This window comes from Rousettus aegyptiacus, unplaced genomic scaffold, assembly GCF_014176215.1.
Source record: "Rousettus aegyptiacus isolate mRouAeg1 unplaced genomic scaffold, mRouAeg1.p scaffold_m13_p_17, whole genome shotgun sequence".
Classification (NCBI taxonomy): Eukaryota; Metazoa; Chordata; class Mammalia; order Chiroptera; family Pteropodidae; genus Rousettus; species Rousettus aegyptiacus.
In genome coordinates, this window is record NW_023416292.1 from 9436255 (window position 1) to 9460251 (window position 23997).

At 46.1% G+C, this 23997-nt stretch overlaps 1 pseudogene; it reads right to left on the reverse strand.

The window, feature by feature from the left end:
- Positions 1–17112: 17112 nt before the first annotated feature.
- On the reverse strand, positions 17113–17231 carry LOC118613201 (annotated as a pseudogene).
- Positions 17232–23997: the final 6766 nt, after the last annotated feature.

Consider the following 23997-nt stretch of genomic DNA (forward strand, 5'->3'; position numbering starts at 1 on the left):
AGCTTCCTCAGCCCCACAAAGTGAGGACAGGGTAATGATGTCCAATTTCGCACACTTCAGATCCATTAGTAGCAATTACCTTTCTCGGGGTGTTTTGAGTTAGTTTTAACATAGCATTCTTACAGTTGGTGGATAATGACAGTAATAATGTACACAACATTTTCAAGTCACTGTTTTTAGCTACAATAACACCATTAGTAGGTCTATTTAACAGATGCATTTCATGCTAAAAGTTAAGGTTCTCATGATTCCTTTCCCTTCCCCCATGCAAACCTTAACTGCTATTTTATTCAATAGAGATTTTTACTCCAAAGTCTCATATATATATATATATATATATATACACACACACAGACACACACACACGCACATGCACACGCACACACACACATATGTGTGTGTGTGTGTGTGTGTGTATTTAGTTCGGGTCTTCCTATCTAAATGGGATGGTCGCATAACTGGTTTGACCTAGAATTATTGTTTAGTTGTTTTTATTTAGCTGTCCTTTTAATGACATCCAAGCTGACCCAGAAATTCAAAGCTCACAAAAATGGAAAACGTGTGTGTTTTCTAAAACTCACTTGGGGTGTCTATGAGAGATGACTGGGTTTTACATGATGCCTTCAGGGCAGATGGGTGACCCTGAGCTGCCCAGGGGAGAAGGGAGGTATCAGCCTGTTCTGGTGACTCCGTCAGGGGTGTGCGTGCGTGCGTGTGTGTGTGTGTGTGTGTGTGCGTGTTCCCCCCATGGCCCAGAAGGTCCGTGTTGACATCTCCCCACCTCCCCACCTCTTGCCAGATGTCCTCGCTGACCACCACAGCCACCAGAGAGCTCTCCTCCCCAGCTCTGCGTCTTTGTTTTCCTCTCTCCTTTGTGGACACTCTCTGACGCACCTTCCTTCCCTCCTCAGCTCTTGTCTAGTCGTTGTTCATTCTCCATTTTGTAAGGCCAGTCGTTCGCATTTCTCCTCCTCCGGCCTTACTTTCCCAGAGCCGCCGCAACAAACGGGTGGCTTGCAACGACAGACATTCACGCTGGAGGCTGGAAGCGTGACGTGCGAGGGCCGGCGGGGCCGCGCTCCCTCGGGTCCTCTGGGAGAGAACCGCCCCTTTCCTCCTCGGCTTCTGGTGGTTCTGAGCGTCCCTGCTTGATGGCGGCATCACCCCAGTCTCCGCCTCTGTCTTCACGTGTCTCCTCCTCGTGTGTCTCTGTGTCTTCGCATCCGTTTAATAAGGACGCTAATTGTACTGGATCAGGGCCCCACCCTACTGACCCATCTTCACTCGGTCACATCTGTAGAGACCCGGTTTCTAAGTAAGGCCACGTTCACAGGTCACAAGGGTTAGGGCTTCAACATAGCCTCTTAGGGGGCACGATTTAGCTCATACTGTCCCTCAAGGAAGTTGTAACCTTCTTGAAGCCCGGAGCGTCTGATGTACCCGCCTTAAGCAGTGTTTCCTAAAACCTTGACTGCGGAATAGGAATCCACAGGTTCTTGTTAAAAAGAGAAACACCGTATCTATGTCTCTGGCCTGGGGACTTAGATGCCTGTTGGCTTGTTAAAGGCGCTGAGACCTCTTACTTAAACTTATTTTTACTAGCTTTTTTTTTTTTTTTTTTTTTTTTTTACCACAGGGATTTTTTATTTTGTTCCAAGTTTCCTCCGTTAACAGTAATGGAATTTACTTTTGGGGGAAATAGGCTTATTGAATGTTATTTCTGCCATATGAATTGCCCCAAATGAGGTAAGCAAAATACCATGGCATTTGCTAAACTCTGTGTGTGTGTGTGTGCGCGCGTGTGTGTGTGTGTGTGTGTGTGTGTGTGTGTGTGTGTCTACATCTATGTATGTATGAAATGGTGAGAAATGGGCGCTGAAGAATAGGGGTGATTTTTTAAAGACTCAATGCTGAGTGATACTTGAATTCGGCCAACAGTTGGACAACGGCCGTGTGTCACCTCCCATGCTCAGTCTATCCACCTGACCCCTGTATGGTGAAAATGGGGACAAGCATGTATCTTAAAAATGCACATATATAACTACTATTTGAACCCAGCAATGCAACCAGGAAAATTCTCATGCTATTCTGTTCTTTAAATCACAGTGATTTTAGATAAAGTGATAGAATGATGAGCTAACTGCCTGGGGAAAATTTCATTTTCTGCTTATATTTAAAAGAACAGAATGATGATAGTTTTTCAGCAGCGGCAGCAGCAGCAACAACAACAACAACAAATCCTCTTCTTGACTCTTTCAACACCATGTGAGTCTTCACACATCTTTTTGGAAAAAATTTAATGTAACCTTATGATGGCTGTTTCCTCCTCCTTTCTGTCCATTGGTGTGATTTGAGGGGTACAGATCCATTTCAGTACTAGCCTGGGCAAAGCCTAATTAGGAAGGTCGCTTTCCTGGTGAAAATGTCACACGTTATGTTATAAAGCCAAATAAAACTGTTTTTTGACTCATGGGCACGTCTTGGTTTAAGATAAAGCGGTGTATTTATCAAGGATAGATACATGAGAGGGTTATTTTATAAAAAGCATTATTTTTTTTTAAAAATATATAAATTGGAATTCAAATAATAAATATTCCTATTGTATTTCAGTTAAGACTTAATTTATGGATATCTGATTTCCATATAGGTTTTCAGATTCTTTCAGTAGATTTGTGGTTAAGAACGTGGACATTGGAGTCATGTGACCTCAAACAGTTATGGTAAGGACTAAATGAGATTATGTTTTTAAAGCTCTATTATTGGCATGTAAAAAGTTTAGCTTAATGTTCAGCATATGTACATATAATGTATATAAAAAGCTTAGCTCATTGCTCAATACATGTAGCTACTATTATTATCTGCTACCTTATAATCGTTTACATTTTTCATTCATTAAGAAGTACTTGTGGAGTATCTACTATGTGTCAGGCACTTTTGAAGTTGCTGGGGACATGAGAAAGAACAAATCATTTCCTGCCTGTGTGAAACTTCTGTTTTAGGGGGAGGCAGACTGTTAACAAATTGGTAAGCAAATAGTAGGTCAGATGCTGAGAATTTCTATGGAGAAAAATAAAGGGGGATAAGGTAGGAAGGGCATGCAGTGTGCGTGCGTGCGTGCGTGTGCGTGCGTGCGTGCGTGTGCGTGTGTGTGCAGGGAGTCATGAGTTATGTAGAATGATTAGGGAAGGCTTCACCAATAAATGACATTTTAGTAGAGACAGGAAGTGAGGGGAGAGCCTTCAGGCATAAGGAGCAGCAAATGCAAAGGCCCTGAGGTAGACATGCGCTTGGCAATGTCTGAGGAGCTGCTGGGAGTCAGTATGGCTGGGTTGCAGTGTGCCAAGGGGAGCGAGGTCAGAGAGGGAGTCTGGGGAGCCCGGAGGGTCCTTGTCGGATCTGGTGCACGGTTGGGATTCTATTCTGAGGGAGATGGAGCCACTGGCAATTTTTATTTTTTTTCAAATTTTTATTACATAGTACATTGTTTAGACGTTTATATAGTTTATAAAATAATCCCCCTAATTGCTCTTCTCTCCTCTGGCTCTCCACCTAGGCATTACATTAATGCTGACTGCATTCCCTGTGCATCGGCAAGTTTTGAGCAGAGGAGTGATAAGATCGGACATTCTTCAAAAGGAGCAATCTGGCTACTGTGTTGAGAATATATTATATTAAAATATGAATGTAACTTGTGGTGTATATAAATTTAAACGATTGGGTCTCAAATATAACCTTCTGAAGAAGGCCTTCTCTGATTCATGGCTTGCCTTCCTCCTCCCTTCCTAGCGCTCGTCTTCAGTACCCTATTAAGCATTCTTGTCTTGTACAAAGCTGCCCATTTCCCAAGGTAGCTCAATGTCACTGATGTTTAGGGCAGTGTCTGAGTGCAGGCTGCCATAACAAAATATTGTAGACCGTGTGGTTTAAGTTATAGAAATTGATTTCTCACAGTTCCGAAAGTTGGCAGTCCAAGACCAAGGCGTCAGCAAGCTGGGTTTCATTCCGAGGCCTCTTCCCCCGGCTCGTAGGCAGCCTCCTTCCTGTGCCCTCACAGAGGGAGACCCCTGGTTCTCCGTGTGAGGACACTACCTCTGTAGGATCCGCCCTTATGGCCTCATTGAACCATACTTGCCTCCACAGCAGCTCTGTCTCTATATACAACCACGCTGGAGATTGGGCCTTCAAAATATGAATTTTGGGGAAACACAAACATTCTGTCCATAGCAGGGAGGAAGGGACATGTTAAGAGTTCAGTTCTTTTTACCGGAACTGAGAGTATGCTCACTTAGTTAAAGTAAGACCTGCCTCCCCTCTGTCAGGAGAAACCCAGCAATCACCGTCCTTTGTCATTCTGAGGCGTCACCTAGCGGAGCTGCCCCAGGTGTGGTGACACCTGCCAGGGGATGGAGAGCTGGTGACCAGGACCACATCCTGAGGGTCTCTGTGGGGATGAGTTGACCAGCCTGCACTTCACCATGAGACGCTTGAGGAGGGGACAGTCACCGGCACCCCAGCGGGGCCAGTCCAGGCGTCGTGCAGGTCACGTTCTATACGGGGACCTCCCACGGGGCTGAAGTCCGGCAGGCTCCTTTCACGTGAGCCATGTGCCCTCGTGGGCCGAGCTGGCCTGGAAAAGGGTGCCCCTTTCTAAGTCACGTGGAGGTACTTATGGACAGCAGCAGTGTCCTGACTGCAAGGGTTCAGGTGGACATTGAACAACGTCTTCTCTGTCCCCAGAAGAAATTTGTCTGTAGAAATAGTTGTGCCTCCTTTGGGCTCTGGGTTCGTATTATCTTACGGGTATTACAGCTGCACTGCCGTCCTCCCAGGGACCGCGATGGGGCGAGGCTGGAGCCTCCCCTCTAGCAAGGAGAAGGGACTGCAGGCAGGCGCTCGGGTGCCACGGGCCCTTCTCCTGCAGGATCCCTCGCATCTTTGAGCACTGTGGGTGGGGCCGAGACACCTTGTAAATTTATAAATTCAAGAACATGTTTTATGCACTGATTGGACTGAATCGAAAACTGAGTTTGGTCTGCGTGCTTTAGGTGATTATTATAAGTTTGCATCCATTCCATAGATATTTTTTGAGTATCCGACTCTGTGACTCTGCACTGGTCACATGGTGTGGTGAAGAAGACAGGCTAGGGCTCTACCCTTAGGAGCTTGTATGCTAATTAGGGAGCTGGCCAGTAAACAACTGAACTAGGTGATTACAGATTGAGACAGTGCCCTATAGGAAGCAAGCAAGGTGTTCTCATGGAGAATTACCGTGTATGGGTAGGAGGGGAAGAGGAGGGGGTTTTTTGGATAGAGTAAGCAGGGAAGGCTTCTAAAAGAGCGTTAATTTACTGTGATTTAAGTCCTTAGCTTGATGCCTGACACATTGTAAGTTCTCCGTTCACGATAACTGCTATTAGTATTATTATTGTCATCCCTCCGTTATTATATGCTGCTCAGTCTGTGAAAGCAAGAAGAATTCATTGCCAAGTTTAAAGAGATGTGAAGGCTTTGCAGACAAGCCAGCCCTGGGTGGTCAGGGAATTCCCTCTGCATGATAGCTGAATGTGCCTTTCCCTCTTTTCATCTCGGAAGGCAAGCCTTCCTTGTTGGACGGCATTCAGCAAAGTCATTGCTGTACATCTCATCTTGGATTTGTCATTTGAGTCCTCTCACCAGACCATCATCCCAAACCATTAATCTACTGCAACTGCCTAGTGTCTTTAAATCTGTATGTATTTTTTTTATCATTATGGTAGTGCAAGTTTCAGTTCATGTCCATTTAGAATTGAGTGCAATTAAATCCTGAAGTAATTTGAGAGCAATGACTAGCAAAAGGCCCTTCCTTGCAGAGATAATATTCAGTGTACAGGAGAGTTAAGTGGATTGAAATATATCCCCTCTAACTTCGTGTTTTTGAGCCTTCTCTGGGCGAGGATAGTCAGCCTACCTGATGGAGGAAGATGGAGGGATTAGAGCCCGAGGCTGGGAGTTCAGGTGAAGATAACAGGTGACTTCAATGTGTTTCACCTAGGAGTGATGCAAGGCAAATCAAAGCACGTGAGCTAACCTTGTCGAAGTACCTGGAAAAGCGGAAGACTGCCGTCTTGCCTTGCCTTGGTTTCCTGAGGGAATCCACTTACGACTCTATTACCCGGCAAATTAGGAGAGTGATTCAGTCAGGTATATTTATCATGAAGAGAACTGAAGATAATTAATACACTGCATTGAATGCAAATTGCACCCACAGCACTTATCTCATTTTCAATTAGCACAAATGTTACAGCACTGCAGGCTTGTTATGGTTTTACCATGGGCTGGGTAATTAATTTCTGTGAGCCACATATCAGGCACCTGGTAATGCCGTTTATTAATAAATGTCACCCCAGGTATCGGTTTGTTAGAAGAGGCAAATAAATGGAATGCGCAGTTGTCTGCCCTGTGCAAATCTATTTTTACACCTCGCTGAATCTTTTCACTTGTTTGTTTATTGAACAGAGTGACTACTGAGATGACAATTGCAAACAAAGGAAAAGCCCCACCCTGACGCAGCTCAAAGGGGGATGCCTTCTTCTCCTCCCTCAGGGATGGTCGGGCTTGTGAGTGGCCTTGTCGTAGGTGAGTTTCTGGTGCTTCCGAAGGCATTTCCCACGTGAGAGTCAGGAAGGAGGGGCTTCTCCTGGACCCCCGTCCTCCAGCTGCCTGCGGACGCCTGCACTCAGGGGGCAGCACTGGCCACGCCTCCCCGTCTGTGAATCTTGGGGTTACGAGAGTTCTTCCAGGCCCTTTGCTGTGCCCGCGTCCTCCCTCATGCCGGCCTCCTCGCTCTCCGTCTCCTCTGTTCTCTTAGCTGCCCACACACCGCGCCACTTGGGCCTCTCACATGAGTAGGTGGGGAGGATTGAGCAACTTTTGGCAAGGGCGGGTTGTTGAGTGGGAGTCCATGTTTCTGTGAGCTTGTCCTCTTTCTCTGTATTGGCAGGTGATATTAGACTTTTTTTTTTTTTTTAAAGGCCAATTAGCAGATTCCGACTGCATACTTACTCTGGGTCAGACACTTTCCAGAGCTGGAGGGTTATTGGCTTCTACTTCATTTTATCGACACTCTTGTGATGACATCAGGTTTGCCTAGTAAATAGTTTCCTCTTTTTGCCCTGAACCAGCTGGGACCTTAATCAGAAATCAGCAATTCCCATCCTACGTGTTGAATTTTGTTGCTCCTTGAGTTCCTTTGAGCACCCCGTGTGAAGAGCCGCTGCGATTTGATTCACTGAGTTAATAAAAGCGTTTACTACAATGCCTGGCACTTCCCAAGTACCCAGTAACTTAGCCGTGATTCGTATACTTGCTGTTGCCGGTACCAGTTATATTGTCTCATGGGCTCCTACGGGGAAAAGCCAGCGGAGAGTCATCCATTTAGCAGATATTTATTGAGCACCTGCAATGTTTTGGTGCTGCAGATAAAACTGACCAAAACCCTGGTCCTAATGAAGTATATACATTCTGTTGGAGACAGGAAATCACCAGACAGGTAAAACATACGGTCTTTCGGAGAGTTCGAGCACCATACAGAATCCTTGGTAGGGAGGGAAGACGGGCAGTGGACGCGGTTTCAGATCTGAGCGTTCCGTTTTATTTTATTTTATGTTTTTCCAGGTCAAACAAGTGAGCTGTTGTGAGATTTCATCACGATACTCAGAACACCGCCCAACTTATTTATTTATTTGTTCGTTCATTCATTCATTTTCTTTCTTTCTTTCTTTCTTTCTTTCTTTCTTTCTTTCTTTCTTTCTTTCTTTCTTTCTTTCTTTCCTTCCTTCCTTCCTTCCTTCCTTCCTTCCTTCCTTCCTTCCTTCCTTCTTTCTTTCTTTCTTTCTTTCTTTTTCAATTTATTTTTATTATGGCGACATTGGTTAACAAAATCCAGTAAGTTTCAGGTGTTTATGAGATTTCGGTTTTAAATAGGGCCCTCGAGGAAGGCCTCACCGAGAAGGTGCCATTTGAGCAAAGACATGAAGGAGGTCGGAATCCAGCCCTCGGGTGTCTGGGGAAAGAAGCCTTTTAGACAGAGGGCAGAGCAAATGGAGAGTCTCTGAGACAGGAGGACACCTGGAGCCCCAAGGAGAGCAATAAGTGGGAGGAGAGGGCAGGAGAGGAAGCCTCAGAAGTTGTGATGGGGAAGCCAGGTAGGACCTTGCGAGCGATTCTAAGAACTTTATATTTTACTCTGAGACAGGATGCCACAGGAAGATATTGAGAGGGTGATGGACACGATCCGACTTGGGTTTAAAAGGATTGCTCTAGCCTTCGTGTTTACAAATAGACTGTAGAAGGACAGCTGTGTCCCTTCTGGAGGCTCTCGAGGACATTCCATTTCCTCGACTTCCCCAGCGTCTGAAGACTGCCTGTGTTCCTTGGCTCACGACTTCTTCCTCCGTCTCCAATGCCAGCAGCACAGCATCTCCAGATCTCGCTTTCTCTCGTTTGCTTCCATTGCCACATTTCCTTCTCCGACTCTGACCCTCCTCATTCTTTATAAGGACACTTGTGATTATATTGGACCCATTTGCATAATCCAAAACAACATCCCTGTCTCAAAATCCTTAACTTAACCACATTTGCAAAGTCCCTTTTGCCATGTAAGAAAGCACATTCACAAGTTGTGGCTGCGTTCATCTTTGGAAGACCATTATTCTGACTTCCAGGGAAGTTAATCTTTAATGTAGGCGAAGGATGAAGGTGGCTTGGGCAAAGGTGGTGAGAAGCAGTTGGAGCCTGGTGATGTATCGAGCCGCCTCACATCTTGGACCAATTTCAGTACGGAAGCCTCCAAAATTCTCTACGCCTATGGCACGGGCATCCCCTCTTTCCTTATCATTTCAGCTGATTTGAGGTCTGCTTCTTATCCCAATAGTTTGCTCACAAACTAAGGAGCCATAAACAGTTGTCATGGGAAGGGGCTGTAGAAGCTTGAGTCCCCATTATCAATTTATAAGTTCCTGCTTTGTCCTTGGACCCATTGAAAACATCTTGGGTAGTTTTTTCCAACTTTATCTGTTTATTCTTTTATTTATTCACTGAACATTTCCTAGGCATCTGTTGAGCACAGGGCACTGCTATGTGCTATGTAAAAGTAGAAATAGAGATGTAAGGGTCATCAAATAAGGATCTATTTATAATTTCTTTAAAAGGAATCAAAAAACAATTATAGAACTAAATATAAATGAATAAAAAATTAAATACAAGATAATGCAAGGAAGTGAGGAATGTGAAGAGGCTTCCTGGAAGAAGAGGTCTTGGGTTTTTATTTTTTAATTGAGAGCCAGTCATAGAATTGTCAGCTTTTAATTTTGCTAAGAGTATACATTACTAACATTCTTAGCATCTCTTATTATCATCATTTCATAATAAGTAGCACATTTAAGCATCCAAGATATAAAAAAAAAAATAACATGATCTCAGAATAAAGGAGAGTCCTTTGAATTAAACACATTTCGCTTGATAAAAACTCAATGCCCTGGCTTTATTTTCCTCATTTTATCGAGGGTCATTAAAACTTCGCTGTGGATTGGCACAGGTCTCTGCGCCTCAGCCCGGAGACGAAGGCTGTTTGGGTTGTTTATAGTTTGGACTCCTGACTTTATTGACCACGCTTATCTCTCTGTATTTCTTTGGGCTCTGACATCGGATAGCTGGTGACCAGATGACAAGGATCTAGTGTCTTACTCGTGGAGGCGAGAAGGGAAGAGAAACACAGACCAGCTGGTGTGGGGGCATCTGGTCAGCTTGTGGCGAGCCAGTGGTCGGCTCAAGTGATCATCTAATTCCACACTGAGATTTTGGGATTTCCTGTGGGTCTCAGTCATCACACTTATGTTAGTTTCCTGTGGGCTGCTGTATAACAAATGACCACAAAGTAGGTAGCTTAACACAACAGAAACTTACTCTCTCAGAGTCCTGGAGGCTGGAGTCTGAAACCAAGGTGTCGGCAGGCCCATTCTCCCTCCGAAGGCTCACGGGGAGGATTCTTCCTCACCTCTCCCCAGCTCCAGGTGGTGTGCCGACAATCCTTGGCGTTCGTTGGCTCGTAACTACATCACCGCTCCTTGCCTCTGTCGTCACGTGGCGTGTGTCCCTGTGTGTCTGTGTTTATGTCCGTTTTCTCTTTTTTAAGAACATCAGTCATTGAATTGAGGGCCCCCTCTAATCCAGTAATACCTCATCTTTACTCATTACAACCGCAGAGGCTCTATTTTCAAATAAGGTCATCTTCTGAGGTTCTGGTGAACATGAATCTTGGGCCGAATTGTGTTCCCTCAAAATTCATACATTGAAACCTTAACCCGCAGCACCTTGGAATATGACTGTTTTTGGAGATAGGGCCTTTAAAGAGGCAATTAGGTTAAAATGAAGCCGTTTGGGTGGACCCTGATTCAGTCTGACTGGTATCCTTACAAGGAGAGATCAGGACACACTGGTGGCAGGGATGCGTGGGCGCAGAGGTGAGACCGTGGGAGGACCCAGCAAGGAGGCAGCCGTCTGCGAGCCAAGGAGAGAGACCACATCTGCCGACGCCTTGATCTTGGACTTCTGGCATCCAGACTGTGAGAAGATGAAGTTCTGTCGTTTAAGCCTCCCACTCAGTGGTATTTTGTTATAGCAGCCTGGGCAGACTAATAGAGACACGACAACCTACTACAGCGTCTGATACCCTTTATTTTTAGCTTAGACACCTCAGTGTGTGACGGGAGGGTTCCAAAATGGGTTTTGTGATGTCCGTGTTCTACCTTCGTTATAACCTTTGTTATAACTTGCTCCATATCTATTCTTACTCATGGAACAGATATGCTGCACTCGGAGGGTGGGTTGGGGGCCAGCGAGTGAGCACTTTGCACGAGATGTTGTGAGGTGGTGGCACCCAGGTAGACATCTGGAGGCTGCTGTCACTGGGGAAATTCTGCTTAGGAAAATGATGGATTCGCCACATTGGGAGTTCTCTTTAGTCCCAGGCTCAGCAGATGTGCGTGGCCGTTGGGGGGCACGTTGAGGGGGGAGGGCTGGAGTGGAGGCTCTGACGGCACTGTGTTCCCTGCTCCCTTCCTCATTATCACTCTCCAAGGACTCAGTCTCAGCCAGGCCAGCCCTGCCCCCTTTCTGCACCCAGTACACATCGCCGTTTGCTTTCTCATAAATATGGATTTCCATCATCCCTCACGATAGGGATAGATGCTGGGGGTAGAGCTGTTGAGTACATATCCAGCCAATCATTGCCCATTAGCCAGGGAAGAGCGGTGGGCATTATGCCTCTTCAGTGAGAAGCCATTTGCATTTGGTTGAGCCCCACTTTCTTTCTGAGCATCTATGGACCCTCAGTGCACTCAATTACTCCTGCATCCGGCTCTTCCTCTGAGATGCTTATTCTCTTTCTAAGTGTCTTGATTGGATTCGCCAAATAGCTTGGTGCTAACTACAGCTGTTTAGCATATCCCGGGGTGGAGGGCGATAAGGACATCAGGGCTTGGGGTGGCTGTAACCAGCAGGAAACAAATACCTTTTCCTTTCCCTCTCTTCCCGCCCCCTCCACTGAAAGAACCGCCAGTTTGGAGGGAGTAGCCCCGGCAGGCAGTGGGGCCATGCTCCTACATTTCGCATCTTTGTAGGGGAGTGCCGGAGGCCCTTCCAGAGTTTTCTGTCCAGTAACCTTGCCCCTGGGGTGCTGGTTTCCTGACTGCTTTGGGTGGGGGAGGGAAATCTGTTGGGTCAGGCACAGATCAATGCTGGGTTTCCCTCTCCACTTCTACTTCTGAGAAAGAGGAGGTAAGAGGGTCTAAGGAGAGCCCGTTGGGGAAGCAGCCTTCCCTCCTTTCTGGGTGTGCCAGCAGATTCGCTGGGCCATGTGGGAAAAATGGAGGCTTGACCTGGGAGGCAGGCACTTTCAAATCCTGGTCACAGATCTTCATAATCAATAACGTGTGAAGACAACTGGGAACGACAGAGGGTCTCTTGCTTTGGCAGGATCATGTTATTTGTCACCCCCTTCCGGCTGCCCACCGTCCTCTGGAAAGCCCTTGTCCAGAGTCACAGACGTTCGTTTGCGCGTGTGGAGGCGGAGCCATCCCCCCTCCCCCGTCCGAGCGTCGCCATGCGCCCCTCCCCCCCCTCAGCTGTGGTACCAGGGACGCAGTTTTGTTTTCTTCCCTCTTTTGTTTTGCCTCTTTAAGAAAATGAAAGGGAGCACCTGAGAAGGGGAGAGAGGGAGGCAGAGAGGGGGAAGAGACTGTTAGCACCAAAGGATCTGAGAACCGATAAAGGAAGGTTACCTGTGTGTTTGTCAACAAGACGAAATAAATAAGAGCAAAAAAAAAAAAAAGAAAAAAAAAAGAAAAAAAAAGACAGCAGTCAAAGGCAATCAAATATGTATTTAATTAAAGCAAACATAAAAATAAAAGTTACATGTTGAATCAATAAACAGCACTTTTTTCTACATGCATTTTGAACAAGACAGATCAGAATCTTGCATGATGAAGACATAATGTGTCATAATAATTAGGAACACAGACAAAAGAACAGCTAATCAGCATGCAAATGTATGCAGTTCTGGTGATTCAGATGAGGCAGATTTCTACCTCTTTTTTGCTTGATTCATCTTCATTGCTAATCATCTGAAGGCTGCCAAATGTTCACTGACACTAATGTATTATAGGTCAAGAGAGGCAGGTCTTCACCTATTACCCCCCCGAACAATATGCTTCCCTTCCCTGTTTCCTCTTCAGGATTTTCAGCAATCACTGCCAGATGCAATCAGACTCCTTGAATAGGAGCAACTGAGGCTTGTTTGTGGCTCAGATTCATTAGAATCAGGAGGCTGAAGAAAGGAATAAATTACTTAATTGCACAAAAAAGTTGCAGCCAAAGTGATGGTGAGAGAAAGTGATTGTGTAGATACGCATTAGGCCACTCTTGGAATGGGCGTCTTAGAATAGCTGGTAGTTTGGCCTCACAGATTCAGGCGGATTTGGGTGTCCTCCAAAACAGATGGCTCCACATTCCATCTATTCTTCTCTTTGTCAGGTTTCACCATTTATTTGATCTTGGTCCCTCCCTGATGCTGGTTGTCTTAGCTGTAACACAGATATGCATTCAGATCATATCCATTTAGTCTGGCCTCTCCCGATTTTTATTCTTCATCTTTCTTCTTTTTATTTATTTATTGTTTTCCGAGGAGATGACCAAGGTGCATCAAACCATCGCTGTCCGTCTCCTGAACGCTCCTTCGCACGAAGTGCAGGAAATGGGAGGACCGCACAGCCCGCAGGGCAGGGGAGTGAGCCCGAGCTTGAACCTGAACCGAGGAGGAGGGAGGAATTGCTCATAAATGGGGCAAAGAAAGGAAGAAGGAAGTCACTCCATTTTCCAACCACTGGGATACCTTTCTTGCCTCAGACTAACTCACTCTTACTCTGTTCAAAAAAAAAAGGGTGGGAGGGGTGGGGGCACACTATGAATCAGCGCTGTTCGTATAGAATCAAGGAAGAAGGAATGAACCATGTGGGACAGTCCCGCGAATGCATCCTCCCTCGTCTCTGACACGGGCGTGCGCCTCCAGCCCTGGGGCCTCTCGGGCATTCCGCTCAGGGTTTTGGTCAGGTGCCCGGCTGGCGGGTGGTCTAAGGTCTTGAAGAAGAAGCTTCATTTTCTCTCCGAAGTCTCTCTGTGTTGCTAGTAGTTGTGTGTGTGTGTGTGTGTGTGTGTGTGTGTCTCCGTGTGTGTGTGTGGTGTGTACGTGTACATGGGGGTGTTAAGGGAAGGAGCTGATATAAGACAAGAGGCCTGGCATGGAAGAAACTGTGAAAGAAATAATTATGGTTGGTTTTTATGTGGGGGGAAAAAGGATTCACGAAGGTGGCACTTTTCGGGTACTGTTGAGAAAGTAATTGGCTAAGCCGATTCGCCCAGGTTCGTTCTGACGCTTCTCCCCGCAATTTCCCTGTGCTCTTGCCTGACGACCTCTTCCCCGCCAAATCTTTCCAGGGCCGGGTCCTCTCATCACACGGGTCTCAGCATCAATTCCACGTCCTCGAAGGGGCCAGCCCTGCCCTCCAAGGCTCAATTAGTGGTCGCTCTTCCACACTCATCTCTATCTTGTTACCACGTTTTTGTTTCCTTTATAGCTTTTACTACTATATGCAATTTCTTTGTATAAGCGTTATTTACTTATTTATTTAATTTTAGTAACATGCATGTTATTCATTGTCTCTATCAGAAGGTAGGTTCGTGAGGATAGGAATATCGTCTCTGTTTTGGTACCGTATTCCCAGCATCTACAGCCGGCTCTGGCCTTCAGAAGGCATACAATACATATTTGTTGTTTAAACAAATGATTTTTGAAAGTGAATGTTGCCTAGAGGCTAGATCTCATTAACTGTCAACTCCAAGAGGTCACTCAGGTTGTTTTCTTGGGCTGTGATACTGCAAGAAAAATTTTCGGGAGATGAAAACGTGGACTACTTACTGATCTCCTTTCTTTACAAAGACGTTTTGCCCAACTCCCCATTTTAAGTCTGCGGCTCGTTTGATGGCTAAGCGCGGTCGTGACTTCTTGGAAAGGAAAGCCATTTCTTTTCCTGAATCCGTCATCTATGCTGTGTCCACTCGGTGTGGGCCGGGAGTCAGCCATCTTTATGGTTCTGTGCAGACCTGGGGTGCGAGTGGGAACCGCTGGGAGGTCTGGGCCATGTGAGGAGAGGTGGGGAGGAAGAGAAGGTCAGATGACAAAAGATCTAGACGAGGGAGGCTTAGAAGGCCCCTCGAGGCTTGACATTGCAAACCTTCGAGACACTGTGAACTAGAGACACTGCGAGAACAGGACCCCACAATGGCTGAAATACTGAGCGAAGCGCCAGGTCGATCTCTGTTAAATGAGTGGACATGGACAACTGCTTTTTCCCAGGAGGTGACTAAGCCAAGAGAGTCACCGGGAAAGGCATTTCCTCCTCCGGTGTAATCACGTCCTTTAAAATTCCTGTTGCATAGACCAAGGTCCCAGGTGCTGAGTTCCACCTCTCAGCCCCAAGGCCCTGACCGGGGCTGGGTGTCAGCTGCAACTCTTTGTGGGGAAGTGAAGGAGAAGTCCTTTTCTGTGGGTTTATAGATCACGTGGGCCATTTGACACAAAATAAAAACAAAACAAGTTCTTTTTGGGGGGGAACTTCCCATGACTGATAAAAGTGGAAATTAAATTCATCTTGGGGCTTGTTTTCTTTCTCCATCTTACAGTTAGAATGATCCCTTTCTCCCAGGAAGCTCAGCGAGGCAGCTCCCACTGGCCTTGATCTCATTTCCAACTTCAGGGGACCCATGGGGTCACGGATTTATTGGGAGTGGGAAGCAGGTCCCGAGTGAGTAGCTGAGCTCTGGGTGTTTTAATTCCATGTGGAGTTGGCAGGGAGATGGCCGGAGCAGGCCCCAGACCATCTAATCCCTTATCGCAAGGGCTCCAGCTCCGTGCCAAGAACTCGACTTTTGGAGAATGGCAGTCATCTTGGGGGCGGCTCTCATCTCTGCAGGAAGCCAGCGGGCAGAATGGACACCACCAGATAGAGCCTTCTGTAGCCAATCCAGAGGCATCTGATTATTCAGTGGATGATTTTTATTTTTTTTTTCCCCCGGGTCCACATAAGCCTCCTGTTCCTTCCTCAGAACAAAGCTGAACTTCCCCACTTTCCAGCCGGCGGAGTTAGCTGTATTAGGCTCCTTAGAAAAAGCTCCATGGTTACCTTTCTTTCCCTTTGCCTTAGATCTTTTTGTTTGTTTGTTTGTTTTCTTTCTCATAAAGTAAGAAAGACATTCTTCTGTGCCTTGGCAGACAGCTGTCTGAGGTCCTTCCTCCCCCTGGGTCTCACTGTCGGACCCCCGGCCCCTCCCAGTCACGCAGGCGACAAAGGCTCCTCCTGCCTCGCCTTTCACACACCGTGTCTGAGGCAAGGAGCCGATCCCGCGCCAGCAAGTGAAACCTTGGCACCCTCTCAAAGAAACCTGAAGTGAGAAGGGTTCAAGAGGGAGGTCGCTTTGTGCGGAAAAGCGCCCGCCGCAGACCTTCCACCGGCCCGTCTGAGGGCCTCCCGAGGGGGCCCCGGCGAGATGGAAACCCGGTCACACGGGGTATTGTGTCCCCCCAGCTCCTTTAGCCATCCCTTTAAACAGACCCAAGAAAAAGATTCCCATGGGATGTAGGGGGAGCCCAGCCCCACTCCCCTCCTGTCCCTGTCTGCTCTGGATTTGGGATTTTAGTTTCACAATGCCTCATGTTCCCTAACAACCAAGTTGGTTCACCGACCCTCTGCCTGGAAATGCCACGACCAGCTGGGCTCTCTGTTCATGTCTCAGGTTAGTTAGGATTTCTTTAGCACAAATATGTAAAATTATTTGTTAAATTATTTTTTTGCCAGACACTGGGGAATCAGATAATTAAATCACATCCCTTTCGGAGTCCAGTAGAGAAAAGAGACCTAGAGACAATTCGCTTCCAGTGCAGTGTGGTAGGTGTCTGGATGTCTGTGGCTGAGGCTGGCGGCCCCACCCTTCTCGGCCCCCGGCAGGGAAATCGGTGGTGCTGAGACCCAGTGTAGTGACCACCGAGAGGACAGAGAACTACCCTGACCCCTTCTCATTTCACACACGCAGGGTGGTGACCCGTCTGGAGGCTGCAGAAGGAAATTTCCGCAGTATCATGGAATTGGGGTGCCGTCTGCTTCCCACTCTTCCTCCTCTGGAGAAGATGACCAGCGAGGACTCCATGGTTTACATGTCTGGCTCTTGGGGTTGAGTGTCTTCATTTTCTCCCAGGAGGACAACTTTTCACGCTGCTTTCAGAAGGAACTGCTAAAGTATGAGGAGACTGTATTTCTGTCGAGCGAGTCGCAAGGCAGGAAAACTATTGGAAAAGCCGAATCGTTTTATCTTGGCACACGGAGTTAGAAACAGAGATGAGGTGGTGGTCGGGGTTTTATTTTATTTCTTTTAGGCAAGGCAAACCTTGGTTGGTCTCACAGATTGCAATTGCAAAGACCTTGTCAGCTTATGATCCCTTATTTTTTAAATTTAAAATTTTTTTTATGCCTATAGCACCTGGTCTTCCTAGGTGGTCTCCCATCCAAGTACTAACCAGGCCCAACCCTGCTTAGCTTCTGAGATCAGACGGGATTGGGCATATTCAGGGTAGCACGGCCATAGTCAGTGGTTGTGGTTTTATTTGTCATTTGAAGAAAACTGAGAGAAGCGAGCATTTAGCCATCATTTTGTCCAGAGTAGGAGGCGAACAAGTGTCCCTCTGGGTGCTGACACCCTGGCATAGGACACTCATGAACTAAAGTTCCCCTGTTTTAATGACGTATGGAGGATTCGTGTCTAGGAAGAAGGTTGGACAAGATGAACTCTAGGTCCCCATCCGCCTCTTAAAGTTCTACTCGGCCACGAGTTAATCAATAACACTGACTGGGTGCCCGCTCTATGTAGGAGGGTCTCCTGGGTGCTGCCCCTCTTAGCTGTGGGTGGATGCTTTGCTGTACTTGGAACTGAAAAAACTTGGACCAGGAAATGAGAGCGAAGGGGTACAGGTATTGGGTGGTGGGGTCAAAGCCATTTTCAGTTCGGTTCGGTCAATGAGTAATTGAGCCGCTATGTATTATGGGCCTGGCCCAGAGGTGGTGCAGGGATATGAGAATGAAGGAGACAAGTGAGGGCCCACAGGGGGCCTCTGCGACGAGGGGGGCAAAGCTGGAACAAGGCCTCCGCACCCAGGGCCCACGGCACCCCACGTCTGTTCCTATCTGGGGGCTGGTAGGCCTAGAGAAGCAGGGTTAGCTGCCTGGGTAGGTTAGTATATGGTGCTGCTGTTATTTGGGTTTGAAGGAGGACATGACTTTTGTGTAACACAGAGGTGAAAGGCTGTGGTCCTTGTGTGCGTCCATGGCACTACGTCACCGGCAATTCTCTGAAGACTCCTGAGGAACTTGTGCCGGCAGATAACTCGCGGCCTCCCTCCGGGCCTCCTCCCTCGCTGCCCGCCCAGGCCGCCTTTGTTTTCACATCTTTTTACTCTCCTCTCCACGTTTCCTGTTTTCGTGGGTCTTCCCCTTCTGCTGTATTTTTCCTGTGTCCATTTGGTCTCCCAGATGTTGTAGCCACTGGTTATTTTGGTAGCTATCTGGGCATCACAAGATCTCAAAAGCAGAGCAAAACAAAACGAAACAAAATACAATGGAAAAATCCTATATTGGAAAAAAATTTCCATACGTGTGTCCCGGGTTGCATAATGGGCTATTCCAAGGTTTCAGATGCATAGCTTGGGTGTCATTTTAATGACAGAGCCAACCAACTGAAATATAGTAAATTCAGTGAAAACATCCACAATTCTTTTATATTATGACACCTCCTTGAAGCGCATTCCGGCAACCCACACATAGTTGGCTCTCACTAAACATTGGCTGAGTTAAATTTATCAAGCACTGGACTCTCCCTGGAGATATATTTTTAGGTGTGACAATTCACAGACCATTTAAACACCTTTTCTCCACTAGCTGCCCTATTGGAGAAAATCCACTAATATAGCAATCCAGTCAAATGGGGGCCATGCTCGTCTGTATGTGCAAAATAAAAGAAATGCCACAGAAGACATATGCTGCTCTGATGGGGACTCTAATGGATCTCTGGCACCGGGACGGCCAGCAGTGCCTGGGAATTCGGCCTGAGAAAGGCCTATAGGAAGAGCCTCATTAGTGATTCCATGTGGGCCAGATCCCGCCGGTAGGTAAACTGTTTCCTCAGACACCGTTTAGTCGGCTCCGCTGCGGGTAGCTGCGGGGGTGGCGCAGCTGGGCTGTGGACTCCGTTCGGTGTGGAGGGGGGTGTCTTCTCTCTGCCCTGGCTGCAGACCGCGCTCCAGTCCAGGAGGCCGGCCTCGGGTGTGGGGGTAGGACACCCTGCTCCTCATACGCCATTCTTCCACGCCCACCATGGGACGAATCCAACATAACAATGGCCATCTAAAAAAATTGACAGGAAGACACAAACTCCTCGGTGGATTTCCCCACCATTCTGTAGATTGGGTAGAGGAGGCTCTTTCATCTTGTTTGGTTAGAAAGAAAGTCTGGGCTCCAAGAAGCCAAGTGGCACAGCTGAAAGAGAGAGGCCGCCATTCTAACTGGGCCCTGCCTGTTCTTGAACCCCTTGTCCCACCTCCAGTCAATGGAAAAGTCCTATTAATTCTACCTGCCACACTATTTCTCAAGTCCATTTCTTTCTTTCCATTTCACAATCATAGGTGACTCGCTGGCCGATAGTTACATATTTAAAGAGAAATAGCTTTTCCAGCGTTTCTCCGTGAGTGGACATGGATCCTCAAGTCTCTACAAGAGGACTTGGAAGAGGAGCCTGCCTATTGATCCTGCAAATTTCTTGTCATATTTGTGACCATAATTCCTGGTATTTCTTTCATTACATGGGATCTAGCTTCTAAAAGTGAAATGCTGAATTCGGTGGCGTGAATGTCACAAATTAAGGGAAAAGCCCGAAGCATCACCTGCGTCGAGGGGATAAGACTTGCCAATGTGGCGATGGTCTTGTTTAGTAAAAACATCCACATTCATCATCTCACATACACAAGAGACTTAAGTTGACCTGCAGGATAATCAACCCCAGTGATTTATCCAGCTGCATTGAAATGCCTTGTGAGGTGCTCAGGGTGAGATTTTGGGGTGTGTGTTTATTTTGGCTGCTTGATTTCCTGCAGCTTCATGAAAGGTACAGCTGTAGAAATGTTCGTGAGCTCTTTTCTTACATCCCTGTGATAGTCTGTGTTGTAGATCATTTTGGCCACAAGAAGGACTGCCTTTTTTATGGTGACTCACTGGAGAACTTCAAGGACAAGATTGATACCTCTTGGGCTCCAAAAGGGAAGCAGACCGAAAACTCTTCCTAAGTCAGGATGATAATAATAGTAGCAGGAACATTTTACTGATGTCAGGACCCTGTTCGATGTGCTTCATATGAATTATCTCCTTTAATCTTTACACTAACCCCATGAAGTGGACACTGTAATTTTCCTTTGATGGATGAGGAAACTGAAAGCAGAGAGAGGTTGATTAGATTGCCCAAGGTCACACAGTGGTTCCAAATTTTGTCAAATTTGGGAACATCTCTATTAAGTTTTTCTCACATACTATCTTAAATACTCTAGGAATTGATGACATTAGGTGTATTCCCAGGAGCAATTCCTTCACTAGGACCACTAGTGATTGGTGTACAAGGTATTGCAAACCACACAAATATATCCCACAACCTGAAACTAAATGTATCACCAACTCAGCTTTCCAAACCTAGCTGAATCCCCAGCTAAGTTAATCCTGCAGCGATTTCTCCACCATCTGAGTGGAAGCTGGAAAACAGTCAGAGTGAGAGGAAAGAAAAGTCTTAACTGAATTTGCATAATATATCTACTTCTGCAAATTTTATAAAAAACGTGATCATGCGAACACATTGCGAGGGCCTCTCTCGGGGTCTTTGAAGTAGTCTGTATGAGGGAGGGGCTCTGAAGCCTGTGCTCATTAGCTTTACAATGAATTTGCTCCTGGTCATAAGATATTTAGATATTTATATGATTTACCTGTACACACAGATGGTAACAAGATGCACATCTAAAGTTGTTGATGGCTGTCTTTCGGAGCCAATCATATTAGGCCTTGCTGTGACAGGGATAATACTTCATTTGGAGATAACATGAAAAGGCTACATTCGAAACTCTTTGAGAAGTTAAGGCTTGGATAAAGTGACTTTCCCGCCCGGACTCTTTCTCAAACAACGTTAGGTGGGAATTATTATCCCTATTTTGCATATGCGGGAGCTAAAGACGTGTACAGGTGAAGAACCAGCTCTGACAGTCACTTTTTACTCGTAGGAACTAATGATGGCCTCTATAAAAAGCACAAATAAGGATCACATTTCACGGCCTCAAGAGGATAGGATCGCAGAGAGCTTGTTGCTTCTTAGGGGAAGTTAAGTACATAATGATAGGTTGTTATATTAGTTAGGATTAGTTTTGGCTGCAAGTGGCAGAAATCCCTAAATAACAGTGGTTTAAATCAGACCGATGTTTATTTCTCATTCATGTGAAGATCCAGGTAGGTGGTCTACCAGCGTCAGGGGCCAAGTTTCTTCTATTTTATCGCTCTGCCATCCTCCACATGTAACTTCTAATTCATAGCCCAGAGTGGTTGCTATAATTTCGGCCATGAGGACTGTATTCCAGCCAGCAAGAAGAAGAAAAGGGCAGAAGGAAGATAGACTTCTTTTCGGATACACTTCCTGAGAACTTTGTGTCTACATACATGCACAAACTTCCACCCCCATCTACAATCCCATTGGTCAGAAGCTTGTCATATGACCACGTGAAGATACAAGGGGGACTGGGAAGTGTAGGTTTTTTTTGGGCCAGGATATATACAGATAACACTGCGGTAAAAGAATGGAAATGATGTCAGGGGGCAACTCGCACAGTTGTGCTGAATTTCATCATGTTTTATTCTTTATCTTCTCAAGAAGATGGCGTTCTCTTTGAAGGCAAGGATTCTGTCCTGTACTCATCCATAAAATCGGAGATGTTTCAGGATGTGAAAGGGCCATGGGAATAATCCAGTTCAGTGATTTTTAAACTCGTTTTTATCAGTATATTTTCTTTTTTTTGAAAGAAATCCTTTATGGGACTCCAACAAGTAAGATATAAAAGCAATGTATTATTAAAATAACTTTTAAAGTTTAAAGTCACAACATTTTCTTATTTTAAAATCAGTGAGGACTCCAGTTAAAGCATTGAAGGTATCTAATGTGTTAGTATTTGATACATGATAAGTTGAGTGTGTCTGTTTTCTCGTTTTAAATAGCTTAAAACCCCATTTTAATAATGAAATTCTATGCGGTATCTTCAGAACCTCTTCAAACTTGAGCTTGACAATGACCAGTCTAGCCCAAACTTCTCGTTGTAAGGCACGAAGTGGTGAAGTGATTTGGTAACATCACAGGGCTAGGCAGTGGCAGAACTAGGCTGACATCAAGTTTATGAGTCAACAAGTATGGGCTAAGGTGCCAGCACGGTGCCAGGTGCCAAGTACTCGTTATTAAGTCCCTCGATGTTGCCTAGGAGACTGTTGGGCACAGAGAGGCTATGTGATACATATTTGTTGTAAGAGAAAGACCTTCTCTTAATGATGGAGAGTAGAGACTCTTAGGGTCATTATTTGATATGGAGGGAATGTCAATACCTAACATTTGTTTGGCTCTTTACATATTTGTAAAGTACTTTGACATACCTTATCTCATTTGATCTTCTCAAATCCTTTTCAACAGTTAGGGCAGATATTACTCCTATTTTATGGAAGAGGAAACTGAGGCTCAGGTTGTTGAATGACTTGCCCAAGAACACAGGGTAAGTAAGTGATGGAGCCAGGAGTTGCATCTGCATTTTCTGACTCAAAATCTCTGTTTCTAGTTATCAGCCTCCCTGCTTGTTGAGTTTTCATACACGCACTGTCTTTTCCCGTGTTACATAACTCTGGAGGTGACCATTCCCACTGTAGTCTGTGGAGTTTTGATCCAGTTTCTTTACATAGACTACAATGTGAATGGTGCCCTTACAATGGAGGGGGGTAAACCTTGCCCCCACACCCACACCCACTCCCACCCAAGTCCTGCCCTTCTCCTTCTTGCTGGCTTAATACAGGGTTGGGCTCAGAGTTCTCACTCAGCCAGCCCATGTATTGCAGCAGCACGTGCTATAGTCGGCTAAGCTCTGATCTGAAGCCAAAAGACCTGGGTGTGAGTCTCACCTTCCTGATTAATGAGCTGTGTGGCCTTGGGTAAGTCCCTTTGTCTCACGGAACCTTAGCTTTCTCCTCTGTAAAAGATGAAGATGCTCTACCACTCCACCGTGTATGGTTATGTTAATAATCACACGTATCCAGCTCTGGGTCTCTAGACGGCATTATTTACATGCCACAAGCACTCTGGCCCCGCCAGTCTCTGGAGGACACAGGAGGTAGAAGTAGTGAGTGCAGAGGGATGCAGGTTGGTGAGGTTGGCTAGTTTGTCCTCCATGTTAATGCACTCAGAGGATGATCATAAAATGCCAAACCATTTCTTCCACTGTGGTTATTGATTTTGTTACTGTTCTTGGTGAAGACTGGACCCAGCTGGTTCATTCCTGGGATACAGTGTACATCCCTTTAATCATTCACTTGTTCAACAGGTATTTATTGAGTGTTGGCTACATGCCAGGTATATTCAGGTGGCTGGGGAAGATACAGTTCCACACAAAATGAATCGAGCGCTTGCCCTCATGCAGCTTCCAGTCCTGTGGGGGAAAAGAACAGACAGACAAGAAGCAAAAACACACAAAAGTATGTAATACAATGTAAGGCAGTGAGTGACAATTTCTTTGAAGATGATAAAGCATGGTAAGGGGTTAGTGAAGGGCGAGGCTCCGTATATGTGTTCGAGTGATGCGTGTATATGTGTGTATGTGTGTGTGCGTGTGTGAGATGGTTAGGTAGACCTCCCTGAGTAGGAGACCTAAATCCAGAGGAGTGAACTGTGTGGTTAACTGGGAAGAGCTGAGTCCCTAGGTTCTTGGGAAATGTCTGGTTAATATTAAATAAATAATCATTCATGGCTCTTGGGCCTACTCTGTTCAAACTCCACTTTGCCTTGCCATGGACCCCCATGTCAAGTTCAAAAACCTCCAGGGTCCTTTCCAGTGCGAACCTCATTCTCTTTGTCTGATTGTCTCCCTGCCTCCTACACATCTAACCCATTCTCACCACCCTCTTTGGCCTGGTCTATAACTGCCTCTGTCTTGGCTGCTCCAATCTTGCTTGTTCTACGATGTCTTCTCTCGTTATTCTATTGGTCTCTCCTTTCTGAGCATTTTTATTGTACTCACAGTTTGTGTGT